This window comes from Ochotona curzoniae, unplaced genomic scaffold (genome assembly GCF_017591425.1).
Source record: "Ochotona curzoniae isolate NIBS_2020 unplaced genomic scaffold, NIBS_Ocur_1.0 scaffold_2476, whole genome shotgun sequence".
Lineage (NCBI taxonomy): Eukaryota > Metazoa > Chordata > Mammalia > Lagomorpha > Ochotonidae > Ochotona > Ochotona curzoniae.
Genome location: NW_024467095.1, coordinates 4550908 through 4564500, shown reverse-complemented (window position 1 = coordinate 4564500; position 13593 = coordinate 4550908).

Genomic DNA, 13593 nt, shown 5'->3' with positions numbered 1-13593 from the left:
TTTATTTTGTAGGTCAGAAAAATGTATGTCAAAGATGAAATATATATGTCAAAGATGAAAAAAACTGAGTCAAAACTGCCTATGGTTTGGTTAACGTCTGTATTACAAAATCATCAATTCTTATGTTTTTAAAGATCTATTAAAGATCTAAATCTCCCTTTGCAACTGCTCCAGTAATGACCTCTTAAAAATTCAATGGATGTCAGGGTTTTGGAAAATTATGGGAGTCCCTTGACTTTTATCTACCTGGAAGGAAGGAAGGAAAAAAGGAAGGAAGGAAGGAAGTAAGGAAGGAAGGAAGGAAGGAAGGAAGGAAGGCAGGCAGGCAAGGAGGCCAATACTTCCCTCTTGAAGTACCTGGATAGCAGCTTGACTTCCATCTTCAACAGGGGATTCCTAACAGGAAGATGGGTTATCTTTTCATGTGTTCTACACACAGAGAGGTTTGATGGTATTTTTTTTTTTGGAACAGAAGAAGGATTTAATAAATTAAGCAGTTTATAACAGAACTGGAAGAATGTGTTGTGTATTAACCAAAAAGTAGACATGAGGTTAAAAGACATCATAGATAGGTTGACTCATGGGGAAAATGGGTCTGCCTCTCAGGAGCCACTTATTCAGCTTGAAAATTGTATGAGCATTTCACACAGTTGAAACATACCAAAGCTATTGTAAGAAAAGGGGAAAGAGCATAGAACAGCTCAGCACTTCTTGGAGATGAGCAAAGTTGAAAGGGTCCAGCGACTGGATACCAATGCAAATCGAGTGGTTATAAATTTTGCAAAACTGTTGAATTATTCATACCAGGGCTGTAGGTCAGGCAGTATTGATAAAGTCTGAAAAACTGTTTCATTTTCACTTCTGCACCCAGACTGTATAGCAATTGACTCTGTCAGCAAGTCTCAGGTTGGCCAAGGGAGTTTTGCTTTTTCTTTAAACTCCCTGAAGCCCTTTTTGACTTTCCTTTTGAAAGTAGACAGAGTTCTCCCTAAAGTTTGTGCTTCAGATTCAAAGACTTAGCTTCTACCATCTCCTTTCAAATCAAGCACGGTTATGACCTTCCCTTCAAGGACAACAGGAGAGACATTTAATGACACAACGTACGGATTTGTCCTGGTGTAGAGAGGTATGGGAAAGGAGGCTTCCACAGACACAATCTTCAAGCATACCAGCGGGTGCCACAGTCTGGTTTGAGAGACCCCCAATAACTCCCACCAGATCTGACCCCTGCTCTAGTCCTTGAATGTGCCAGCACATGCTACCTGCCTAGCCCAGTCTGTCCCTCACTCCATTTGGCTCTCATGCATACCTATGGGTACTGCAGCTTAACTCCACCTGACCTTCCCTCAGACGTGGCCCACACATACGCTGGCAGACGCTGCTGCCTCTGTTGGCCTTGCTCACCTCCAGCCCTGGCTCTTAAGCCCAGCAATAGGTGTGCAGCCTAGCAGGGCAGTGCACACAGCTCCCCTGCCAGGCTTGCTGCCAGCCTTGCATCTTGTGCCTGCCAGGGGGTACTGAGATCTCACCTGAGACGGCTGGCTTTTAGTCTTGGCACTCACCAGTGGGTACTGTGGCCTATTCAGACTTGCCTGCAAGCATTTTGGCTTTCATAAGTGTATATTATAGCTTAGTCTGGCCTGGCCCATCCCCAGGCCTGGCTCTCATGTGAAACAGTGGGTATAGTGACCTAACCTGGTCTGCTCACACCCATTCTAGCTTTCACAAGTGCCAGCAGATGCTGGAGCGTAACCCAGCATAGTTTGCCTTCAAACCTAGCTCACATGCATGTCAATGGGTGCTGCAGCCTTACTCAGTCTTTCCCCAGCTCTGGCTCTCACAGTTACTAGTGCTACATGCAGCTTTGCAAGGGAGTTCCCAGAGTTCCCATATTGGGCCTGTTCCCAGACCTGAATCTTGCATGTGCTGGCAGGTGCTTCAACTCAACCTGGCATAAGCTCACAGTCTCAGCTCTTGCTGGCAGGTGTTGCAGCCTTGCCCAGCCAAATGTGGCCCTCACCTCATCCTGGCTCTTGTGTGTGCCAATGGGTGCTGCAACCTGAACCAATCTGGCCTGTCAGCAGACCCAGCCCACACAAACGCTGATGAGTGCTTAGCCTTACCTGGCCTGGCCCACCCCATACCCCTGTCAACTGTGTTCCCCAACTTGGAGCTGTAGCCTGGCAGGGAAGTTCCTGATATCCTGGAATGATGACAATCCACATGCATCTGCAATCCTTTATGTCCAAGTGAGTCACTGCCGTATGTTCATTTCTAGACTTCTTAAAGTGTGAGATATGTTTGCTTTTTCTTTTGTGCTTTTTGGGGAGGCAAGAAATCTCCAGGCGTTTTCTCTGCATCACCCCAGGTGATTCACCAATCTGTGAATTCTACAATCCTATCCTTGTCCGACCACCCCAACACTGTGTTTCGGGTCTTCCTGGTCCCCCTGGTCACTTACATCCTTCTGGAGTGTGTCTCATCCACGTTCCCTACTCTGAGAATTATGCCAACTATTTTGCATATTCATTTTGAAGTTCTGACAGATTCTGCATCTTTAAACAAGCATTTCCTAGAGAGAAAATGCTGTGTTCCTGGCTGAATCTTAATGAATCTCAGCCCTTAACTTCTGTTTTAGTATTTGGCCATCTAGTTGGCGTTTATCACATATGGTTTTGTGATGTTGCTATATTTTTCCAACTTCAACATATATTTGTTTTAGTTTTTCATCTAAAACTTAAACTTCCTCTCTACATATTTTTAATTTTTAATTTTGATTGCTAAGTCAGATATACTGAGAGGAGAGACAGAGGATGATCTGTCTGCTGATTCACTCTCCAAGTGGCTGAGCTAATCCAAAGCCAGAAGCCAGGAGTTTCTTCTGGGTCTCCCACGTGGGTGCAGGGTCCCTAGGCTTCGGGTGATCCTTGACTGCTTTCCCAGGCCACAAGCAGGGTGCTGGATAGGAACCAGTGCCCATATGGGATCCCAGCATGTGCAAGACAGGGACTTTCACTGCCAGGCTACCATGCCAGGCCCTGTAAATTAATTTTGTAACCACTTGGTAAATATTTAGTGAATGGATTTCTGGTGAATGAAAGAAAAACATTTTATACTTTACATGAAATTGTATTTTTTAAAAGATTTATTTTATTTTTATTGGAAAGGCAGATATACAGAGAGAAGCAGAGACAGAGAGAAAGATCTGTTCACTGGTTCACTCCCCAAGTGGCTACAATGGCCAGAGCAGAGATGATCTGAAGCCAGGAGCTTCTTCCAGGTCTCCCACACAGGTGTAGGCCTTGGTTATCCTCTGCTAGTCTCCTATGCCACAGGCAAGGAGTTGAATGGTAGGTGGAACAGCCAGGACATGAACTGGCACCCATGCAGGACCCTTATACCTGCAAGGCAAGAATTTAGTCATTGAACCATCACACTAGACCCAATGTGAAATCAAATTATGTATCATAAAACAAGATTCCCCTAGAGCAATGACAGTTTCCATTTGCCAAAGACTGTTCTTCAATCTTACTTAGTATGGCCCACTTATTTCAAACAGTGCCTGATATGATCACATTCCAGTTCCAGTATAATGATAGAATTAGGACAATCCTTCATAGAGTTCGTGGTAATTAGACTTCCAGGTGGCTTTAAATATTTCCAAGCTTTATAATATATACTTTTAAATTAAACAGAAATGAGGGAGAGATTAGTGCATGTTGGTGAGCTCAATTGCACTGCAGGAAAATCCTCAGGCCTTTTCAACTGCAGGAAAATAGCCTCATGTTTTATAAAACAAGGTCGAACTAAAAGATTTAATCCAACAAACAACATAGTTGGTAAGTGGTACAAAGTGACATGCGTTTCTCGAACGAGAAACTGAAATGCCTGAACAAATGCAGCCCTTTCCAGAAATACAGGACTTTTCCTTCTGTTCAGCTTGTGCCGAATAGGAATATTGTGTCTATTACTGTGAACATTTTTATTATCATGTCTCAACAGGAATCTCTGGTTGAGGAAGCACTTTCATTTTAAGTTTCTTGCCCCTTGTGGTTCAAAGTTTCTTATTTTTTTTTTCAGTCCAGAACTGATTTTTTTCTTCCTCCTGCTTTTCAAATACTTAATAAAATTCAGCAAGGCTCATTTTGGAGTATTGAAGCATGAAAATTAAAAATTTTTTTTTCATCAGATAGGCAACTTTTCAGGTGCTCTGGGGAGTGTTAAGAAATGATTTTGAAGAGCCAAACTTTCTTCAGATGATTATTCACCAACAAAATATGCTTAATCAGAAGAGAGACCAGTGAATTAGTTGATTGGCAGATTGAGAGTTGGAAGGGGTATCAAATACGGAGCACAAATAACTACTTTTGCTGTAACTGCTCTAATCAGCCACTTCTCTTCTTCATGTGGAGGGAAGGATTAGCAGTAAGTAAATGATGGCAAACTTACCTCACTTCAAACTGTGCTTTCCTACAGCTTCAATGTTTGGACAGTCAAATGCCACAACTTTCGTTTGTGCATCCTTTCATGCTAAACAACAGCAACAACAACAACACAGCCAAACAGAGACGACAGAGACTGACCCAAGAGGCTCAGTCCTTCCCTCTCTTTGTGTCTCCCACAAGGCTAGAGTGCTGTGGTTTGAAGTGGGGTATAGGCCATTCCTCTGTACATTCTAGCAACTGTCTAATTGTCAGTTATCCTCCTGCTCGGAGATTCTAACACCTGAGATTGTCTAAGGGAGCAATTGCTTTCCAAAGCTGTAGTGATGATAACAGCAATGGTGATGGTAAATTGGCAAGAGCAGTCCAATGCAAACTTGCACAATATTTCCCCAGTGAACCCCTTTGATGCTCACACTGCACAGTACTCCCCAAGTGAGCACGTTTGGTGTTCTATCACGAGCTTCTCAGGGCCCCTTTACCTGTCTGCATCCATGCTTCTGCTTCCGTGTGCTGTGCTTCTAACTGTTTGGACCTTCTTCAGAGGGTTGACCATGGGTCGTTGGAGCTGCTAGCAGTACACATGGACATGTAACAGGCTACCTGCTCCAAATCATGGGCATCAGGCTAGAAAAGTAGGCTATGGCACCCCGGGATGTGATGTTGAACAACATTTTGGCTGGTCTTTTTGAAATAATTTGAATGATTTTGGATGGGAGGTGGTAAGATAAGACATTTAATATAATAGTACTTTGCAAATGTTTCATTTCATAAAGCATATATGTATGCATACACACATCTGTTTGTGTGTCTGTGTGTTTGAGAGGCAGACAGACAAAGGAGGGAGAAGGAGTGTCTGCTGGCCCACTGTCCAAATGCTTGCAATCAGCAGGGCACACACAGTCTGGGTCTTAGTGTGGATGACTGAAACCCAACTATCTGAGCGATCATTGCTGTCTACAATATTCTGCATCAGAAAGCAGCTAACAGGAGCTGGGGCTGGTGTTTAACCTGGTACTCTATTTGTAATGTGTATTAATCACTAACATGAATGATCATTCTCATTTCTCATTTCCCCAACTTAAGCACAGCTATATGGTCGCTTCCACTAGCAGCAGATTATATGCATTGCTATATATATATATATATATTTTTTTGTATAGCCCTTAAATTAGGAGATCAAGGAAAGATAATAGTGGATGGCCTCAGCCTGTGGAATGTTGGTCCAGAAACTGTGAGAGGCATTTTTTACTTCCCTTCCCTCCCAAACATTAATACGTGCAGAGGTTTCTGTTTCAGGGCACAAGAAGAGAGGAATGTAGGTGGTAGATTTTGTGGCCGTGGGATGCAACGTGGGAGTGGTTCTGGCTCTTTCACGGGGTGGGAATGCCCAAGGAAAGCAAAGTAGCAATCAGAAAAACAATGGCACTGGTTTTTGGGGGAGCTATTTGGAAGCTTTGTAGGAAGTACGAGATGGCCAGAAGTTAATTTCAGGGGAAGAAGAAACATTTCAGACTTAGTGACCCAAGGTGGCTTCCCGTTGGAGAGCAAACTGTTTCCTCTATGTGGAACTTGGCAATGATCCTACACTCCTCACATCTGTAGGCAGAGAATGTGGAAAATTATAAGTCAGAGTAGGAAAGGAAGGAGCAGGCAGACACCCTGCAGTTACTGACTGTGTTGTGGGTATGTGTGTGGCACTCTTCTGGGGAACCACCCGAAATATCTTGGGAACACTTGGAGGTGCGCTAAGTAGTAGTCATCAAAACAGCTGAGGTTCTTGGCATTGTAGTTTAGGCATAAAAAAACAGAGTAACTTTATTTTCTATTCCCAATGTGGTTAGGCCTGGGAAAATTAGATTATACGCAAAAATGGGAAGCGCTAGACAATATAATATGATGGAGGAATGGAAGTATATGTTGCTAAAACAAGAGATACCTATTCCAAGTTGAGCACTGGGTCAGGATATACAAAGTAAGAGATTGAGAGCTAGTAGAGTATTCTCACCCTCATCAGGAATACAAAAAGGTAGGCTAGGTGATTGAAGCAAGAAACTTCTCAGATTTCTGGGGAGAGCTTTGCTGGGAACCTACGCTGCCTTCAGTGGCAAGCTTTGAGAGATCCTTGCCTCTTTGAACTCAGGCATCTAAGTGGATCAGTTAGACTCTTGAACGTGTTCTCCGAGACTAAAGGGTACAGGGGACTGGAATCTGACTCTGCTGAGGAATCCCGAGCATGGCAGGTCGGCTGGGCAGTTCAACACATGTGCTGACAATGCGTTGCATCTCCATCACCACCTGAACACTGCCAGAGTTCACTTTGGCTAAGAACAGGTGACAGCTTTCTGTAGAAGTGATGTGGGTCACGGTGTCATCCTAAATCTTTTCCAAAAGGACTGCTAAGAGAAGTTGCAGGGTTGTAGGTGTTGCTTGATTGCCAGGCATCACAGTCACACTGAGGCCCTGAGAGCATCGTTGGATTTCCAAGAAACGGAGTAAATTCTCAAAATAGACCACGAATGTGTCGTTCAATAGAATTAATTTTTGTTTGTATTTATTTATTTAAATTTTTCTTGATGTGGTTCCTTTCATCACCTGATACCTCCCCTGTGTACTATTTCCCCTTATTATTACAACAGGATAGTCCTTAAGCAGCAGTCACAAGGCCATCATTTCTGGTATTTAAGTGTGTCTTAAACAAAAATCAACCTGCAACGTCCCCATGGGTCCCTGAAAACCAAGTTTGTTGTCCTCATCATGACTGGGTCATGGATTAATACAATACATGGAGTTTTTTTTTTTGTAAGATGTATTTTATTTTTATTGCAAAGTTAGATTTGCAGAAAGGAGAGATGGAGAGGAAGATCTTCTGTCTAATGAATCACTCCCCAAAGTGACTACAACGGGCCAGAACAGAGTCAATACAAAACCAGGAGCTTCTGCCAGGTCTCCCACATGGGTGCAGGGTCCCAAGACTTTGGACCATCCTCGACTGCTTTCCCAGGCCACAAGCAGGGAGCTGGATGAGAAGCAGAGCCCTGGGATTGAAACCGGAGCCCATATGGGATCCTGGCACATAAAAGACAAGAACTTTAGCTGGTAGGCCACTGCATCTGGCCCACACATGGAGTTTTTTTGAAAACAGAATTTCCTTAATGGATTGCACCTACCAAGTATCATTATGAATCTCTGATTTAGACGAGATCGGGCGCGTTCATGAATCTCTGATTTAAATAGAGCCATCCATTCGGCAAATTTTAAGACTTTAGATTACAAACCCCTGCATAATAATCCCTGTGGCCTATTGCTAACCCAAACACTATCTTATTTTAAAAGCTATTTTGTTTGTCTAGTTACTCATTTATTTACATTTTATCTGAAAGACACAGACAGAATGAAAGTTCCCATCCATTGGTTGCTTCTGCAGGTGCCAGGCCAGACCACAGCAAAGAGATTGAAACTCAGTCTAGGTCTGCCTGTGGATAAGTTGAGACCCAAGTCTTGCGCTATCAGCTGCTGCCTCTTAGGGTGCGCATCAGCAGAAGTTAGATGGTAAGTGAAATAGCTAGATCTTGCGCCAGGCTTTCTGACATGGGATGGGGGTGTCCTAAGCTCTGATTTAACCACTGAATCAAATGCCCTCCTTTCCACTGACTTGTTAATCATCAGGCCAACTTCCCATCTCCATTTGTGCTCTATACTTAAAAATATTTAACCAACATTGACTTAAAATAATTTTAAGTTTATAATATTTATTTTCACACATTGTGCACCAGGTCAAACTTCCCGCTAGTTACTATGGGGGAAAAAATGTAGAGAGAAAAAAAAAAGAGGGGAAGAAAGGAAGTAAGATAGAGAGGGAAAAGACAAAAAGGCAGAATTCAGGATTTAATTGATCAGATTGTTAAAAGAGACGAAAAGAATAGGTGAAGGAAAGTTCTAGTAAGGTTAGCAGGGGATGACTAAGTGAGTTGCCTTGAGAATTGAGCAATCGGTTCTTAGTAAATGTTACACATTCTCTGATCTGCAATGGTAACTTCCTGTTCTTCCAGAGTTTGCACCATCTCCCAAGAAATGTTCTCCCAGGACAACTATCCCTTAAGTCTGTCCTGCATAGGCGTAGACTTCAGCGAATAGGTGGAACATTCGAACTGAAGGTTTAGCTGTGAATGAGAACATCAGAAAAGCACAGCGAATTATCTGGCAATTAAGCACATCCCACAGAAACTGCTTGAATCCTGGATCACACTGAGCTTTTTGCTTTACCTTGGCAAAAGAGCCCATGGAGCTTGAGTAGTTTTGTCCCAGAGCCTCAGTTCCCATCCACTGCCTTCTCTAATCCCCTCTCAATAGGAGGTGGTATCAGACATGCCACTTCCTCTTCCTTGCCTTAGAAAGCAATCGAGTTCCGGGTATTTATCCTGGGTCTTCTGAAACCAAGAGTCTTCCATTCTGAGACTTTCAAACGCAATTCAGAACAGTACCCTTGGAGCAGAATTTCAAGGGAGGCCCCCACAAAGCCGGCCAAACTCCATGGTTTTCAGTCAAAGGAATCCCTGCTCCAGGCTTTTGAAACCTGGTTCAAGTAAAATAACATTCTTATACCCAAGTTTGAATCACATTTCCTCTGTCCACACAGCTTCTGTAGTGTTGCCAGAAAGCGCATTTACCCACCTACTTCCTGATTAAAAACAAAACAACACACACACACACACACAACTTTGGCTGGCCTATTTTTAATATGCTAATTATCTCCATCTGTAAATGCTTCCTAGTCTCTTAGCTTTTCTTGGCCCAACCTCAAATCCCAACATCTCTTCTAAGAGGAGAAAAATGGCATCCGCCTTACGGCTAGAAGCCAAGGTGCATAGAAGGAGAATTGCACCCTTCTAAAACTAAATATAAATAAGGATTGGCAATTGGGATTTTAATGCTAAATATTTTTAAAGAGGATGCAATTTAGACAAAGTTTCTTTTCACTTGGCTCTTATGAAGAATTGTATCTCATGATACCTTAAAACGTGGAGACTTGAACTTGCCCTTCCCCAGATACATAAGAAAATAAGTATCAGCCCACTGAAATGGGGTTGTCCAGCCATCAGTCATCATGTGAAGTGGCCAGACTTTGTATGGAACAAGCCTATTTCACGTTCACACCATATGTTTAGCTGTAAAAAATTACATGGGCTATCACATGAAACTTCATACTGTGTCAGGAAGGAAATAATAGCATGTTGGAGAAATCAACTATGCTTTCAAAATAATATGTTTTCTTTGGCCTCTTGGAATTTATTTTTAAAATTGAGGATGAGGGATTAAATCCAAGCTCCACCATTTTTAGCAGAAGCATCATTTCAAGGTTTCTATTTGGGCAGGAGGTGAATGGGCTGAAATCAGAACTGGTGTTATTTCCTGACGGACATGTAAAGATGAAAGTTTTTTAAATGACTCTCTTTAGCCATTGCATGGAAAAAACAGTTTTTTTTTTTCCTGTAAGAATTTTAGAAGTCAGAGTATAATGTTTTTTAACTGCTAGGAAACCTTTTAATATCCAAGAAAAGATTTTAAACTCTACCATACCTTACCATTTTTCACTTTCCCTACCAAAATCTTTTGTCAGGCTGAACAAAGCCTAGGGATAGATATGAATCATAGCGAAAGAGAAAAGCAATGCAGTAACTACAGTTCATGTTGACAAAGGCTCCTTGATGGCCAACCATGAGCTGGTTTCTTCACAAGTTCCTGACCTTGGCCTGTTTCGGGAAAAATCCTGCTAAGTCAATTTAATGACAATCCCCCTGAATTAAAATCTGATCAAATTCCTCATTCCTTACCCTTGAAACCAAAGTCATTGGCATGACAGTACCAAGAATCCAGTAAAGCCAATTTAACGCATGTCTCTCTTCTTTTGTTGTCTGCACTTTATAATCTTCTCTCTACTGATCTCATCCTTTCGGCTGTCAATCCCTGGCTTTCTTTGTTGTACCTGGGCTTGTTCATAATTTCCCTCCCCTATTGTGATACTGTTGAATAAAGCCTTCTTTGACATTTTGACAGGTGTCAGAATAATTCTGCTTAACAATGAATTTGAGTAGCTTGTGACTTAGACAAGTCATTAAACTTCTCCAAACTTGCCTGTCGGCCCTTAAAACAGGCAGCTGGTCTCAGGACTGCTCAAATATCTCTATGAACTGGATTCCAGCAGCTTGCAGCAAATATGACATGGCTTGACGTTTTGTCTTCTGCCTTAAGAAGTGGGGCAACTGTAAGTCCTATTAATTTATAGCTTTTTAAAAAGATTTATTTATTTATTATTGGAAAATCAGATATACAGAGAGGAGGATAGACAGAGAGGAAGATCTTCCATCCATCAATTTACCACCCAAGTAGCCTCAGTGGCCGGAGCTTTGGCGGTCTGAAACCAGGAGCCAGGAGCCCTTCTGGGTCTCCCACTTGGATATAGGCCCCAAGGCCCTGGGCCAACCTCGACTGCTCTCCCATACCACATGTAGGGAGCTGGATGGGAAGCAGGGCTGCCAGGATTAGAACCAGTGCCCATATGGGATCCTGGCACGTGCAAGGCGAGGATTCCAGTTGCTAGGCTACCGTGTTTGTTTTAACCTAAAAAAGGCCTTAAATGATTAAGAACAGAGTAAATGTATCTTATTATTATTATTACTATTATTCTTATTTAGTCTTAGAGAGCTCTCTGACACACTCCCATCTTTTGGAGTTTGAAAAACATGATGTGAGAGATGGTCATGTGGCTTGGAGGTTGAGAAGCAGATTGGGATGCCTCCATTTCCTATCAGAGTGTCTGGATGGATTTCCAGCTCCTTCACTTCCAATGTAGCTTCCTGCTGATCACGGCTCATCTATTTGAGTCCCTGCCACTCAAGTGGGAGACTAGGATTGAAATTCAGGCTCCTGGCGCCAGCTGGCCCTGCTCCAACTACTGTGAGTATCTGGGGAGGATGGATCACAGCAGTTATCTGCTTTTTTTCTCTCGTTCTCTCTCTTACTCTCTGTGCCCCTTTGCCACCTCAGTAATATACATATATATATTCATATATACTTATTCATAAATTTTAAAAAGATACAAAGTACATACAGATAATTAAATAATATAACCACATGTAATACCTGATCTCTTTGAAAATGTTACTCACTTTCCAACACATAAAAATAATGAATATTTCTTATTGTGACAACTCAAATAATGCAAAAAATGGTTATAGCAATTCATAATTATTTTTAATGTTCCCAGAGATAACTACGGCAAATTTGGTATTACAGCACATATTTTAAAATTAGTTATGTATGTATTTATCTTTTATTTTCCCTTGCAAATAGTAGATTGGATATTACTTGTTAGTACATAGCACTTTTAAAAACAAGATTTATTTTGTTTGTTTGAAAGACAGTGAGAGAAAGGGAAGGGGATACACAGCATTTTCATGTTCTGGTATTTCTGAAAGTGTAGTCCACTGTAATAAAATAACTTTCTAAAAATGTAGACTGACTGAATGTACTCTACTGTTTTATCACATTTATGAAAGAAAACCCAACATTCAGCACTAGCAGTGGGATGGATTCAGGGAATAAGTCACTATTAATCTTGTTACAACATGGGTACAAATTCTATTCATGCTGGTCTATATAGATTTAAAAACATAAATGCTGTGTCTGATGTGATGGCCTAGTGGCTAAATCATAGTCTTGCAAGTGCCAGATCCCACATGGACACTGGTTTGTGTCCCAGCTGTCCCAGCTGCATATGGCCTGGAAATGCAGTAGAAGATGTCCCAAAGCTTTAGGACCCTGCACCCATGTGGGAGACCCAGGAAAAGCTCCTGGTTCCTGGCTCTTGGCTTCAGATTGGCTCAGCCCCAGCCACTATGCCAGCTTGGGGGAGTGAACCAATGGAAGAAAGATCTTTCTGTCTCTTCTTCTATCTGTAAATCTGCCATTCCAATAAAAATAATAATAATAAAAGAAAAATCTTAAAAAATATAAATCCTCCCATATTTTTCATTTACCACTAAATGGATCTTTCCAAAATGAGTCCTAATAACTTTGCAGCTTCTCTTTGCTCACAAATATATCAGATTCAGGCTGTCACTCGACCCCATCAGATATATCCATTATTCTGAAGGCAGAGAGGGTAGTGGAATCCAAATTTGGAGTCCTTCTTGAAAACTGCTGTGGAATTCAGTCCCAGGATTTTCTCTTCCAATTTTCCTTTACCTCTATTGTAAAATATTTCTAATACTTGAAACTTGGCAACATGGCCTAGGGAACTTGGAACTTGGGGCTTTCAGGCAGCAAAGAAACAAGAGACTAAGCAAATGGATGAGATGTGATTGGTAAGAACAGGGCCTTGATTGGAGTAAATACTGCTCCCATCTGAGCAGGCTTTGATTCAGATCTTTCTCTTCCTTTCTGGTTCCTTAGATTTAGCGGGATGAACATTTCCCTTAGCTATGACCTAAATCATACCGAGCGGTCACTTTGACTTGAAGTCATCAGTGTTGCTGTAATAGGTTTTTGCAAATTTATGGGATTGTGCTTTTGTGATTCTTGGGGGAAAGTCTCTGGGGCCAGTTCATTCATGGATTTGTCATCAGGCTGAAGGAATTCTTTGCAAGATCTGACATGTTTGGATTTATTTTCTTTTTCTTTCTTTCTTTTTTATTATAAAGGAATAATGTGTGTTCATTGTACAATGTTTAGAGTTTCAAAAAAAAAAAAAAGATGTTGGCTCCAGGGGGTGAGTCATGATTACTGTAAAACAAACATGAGTAACATTTTTTCTTTTCGTGTTGAAGCACAGAACAGTTTTGTCCAATAGACAAAAGGACCCATTTTCTGAGGGTTCTGGCAAGATTTGGCTGTCTGATAAGGATGGTGTTAGCAGAATTTTTTTTTCCTGTGACTTCCACTTTATTTTCCTTGCAGGCATGGACAATGGCAGAAAGTTCTGCATCCCATTGCCAAGATATATTCAACAGTTTCTATGGGAGTCCATCTTTGATTTGGTAGTAGGGATGCACACTGCATTCTATCCTCACCTATGAATAAAAAGTGTCTCTTTTGGGACTTTTATTTTAGGAATCTGTGCTAGAAATGGAAACCTTGCCCCTGGTTGTGT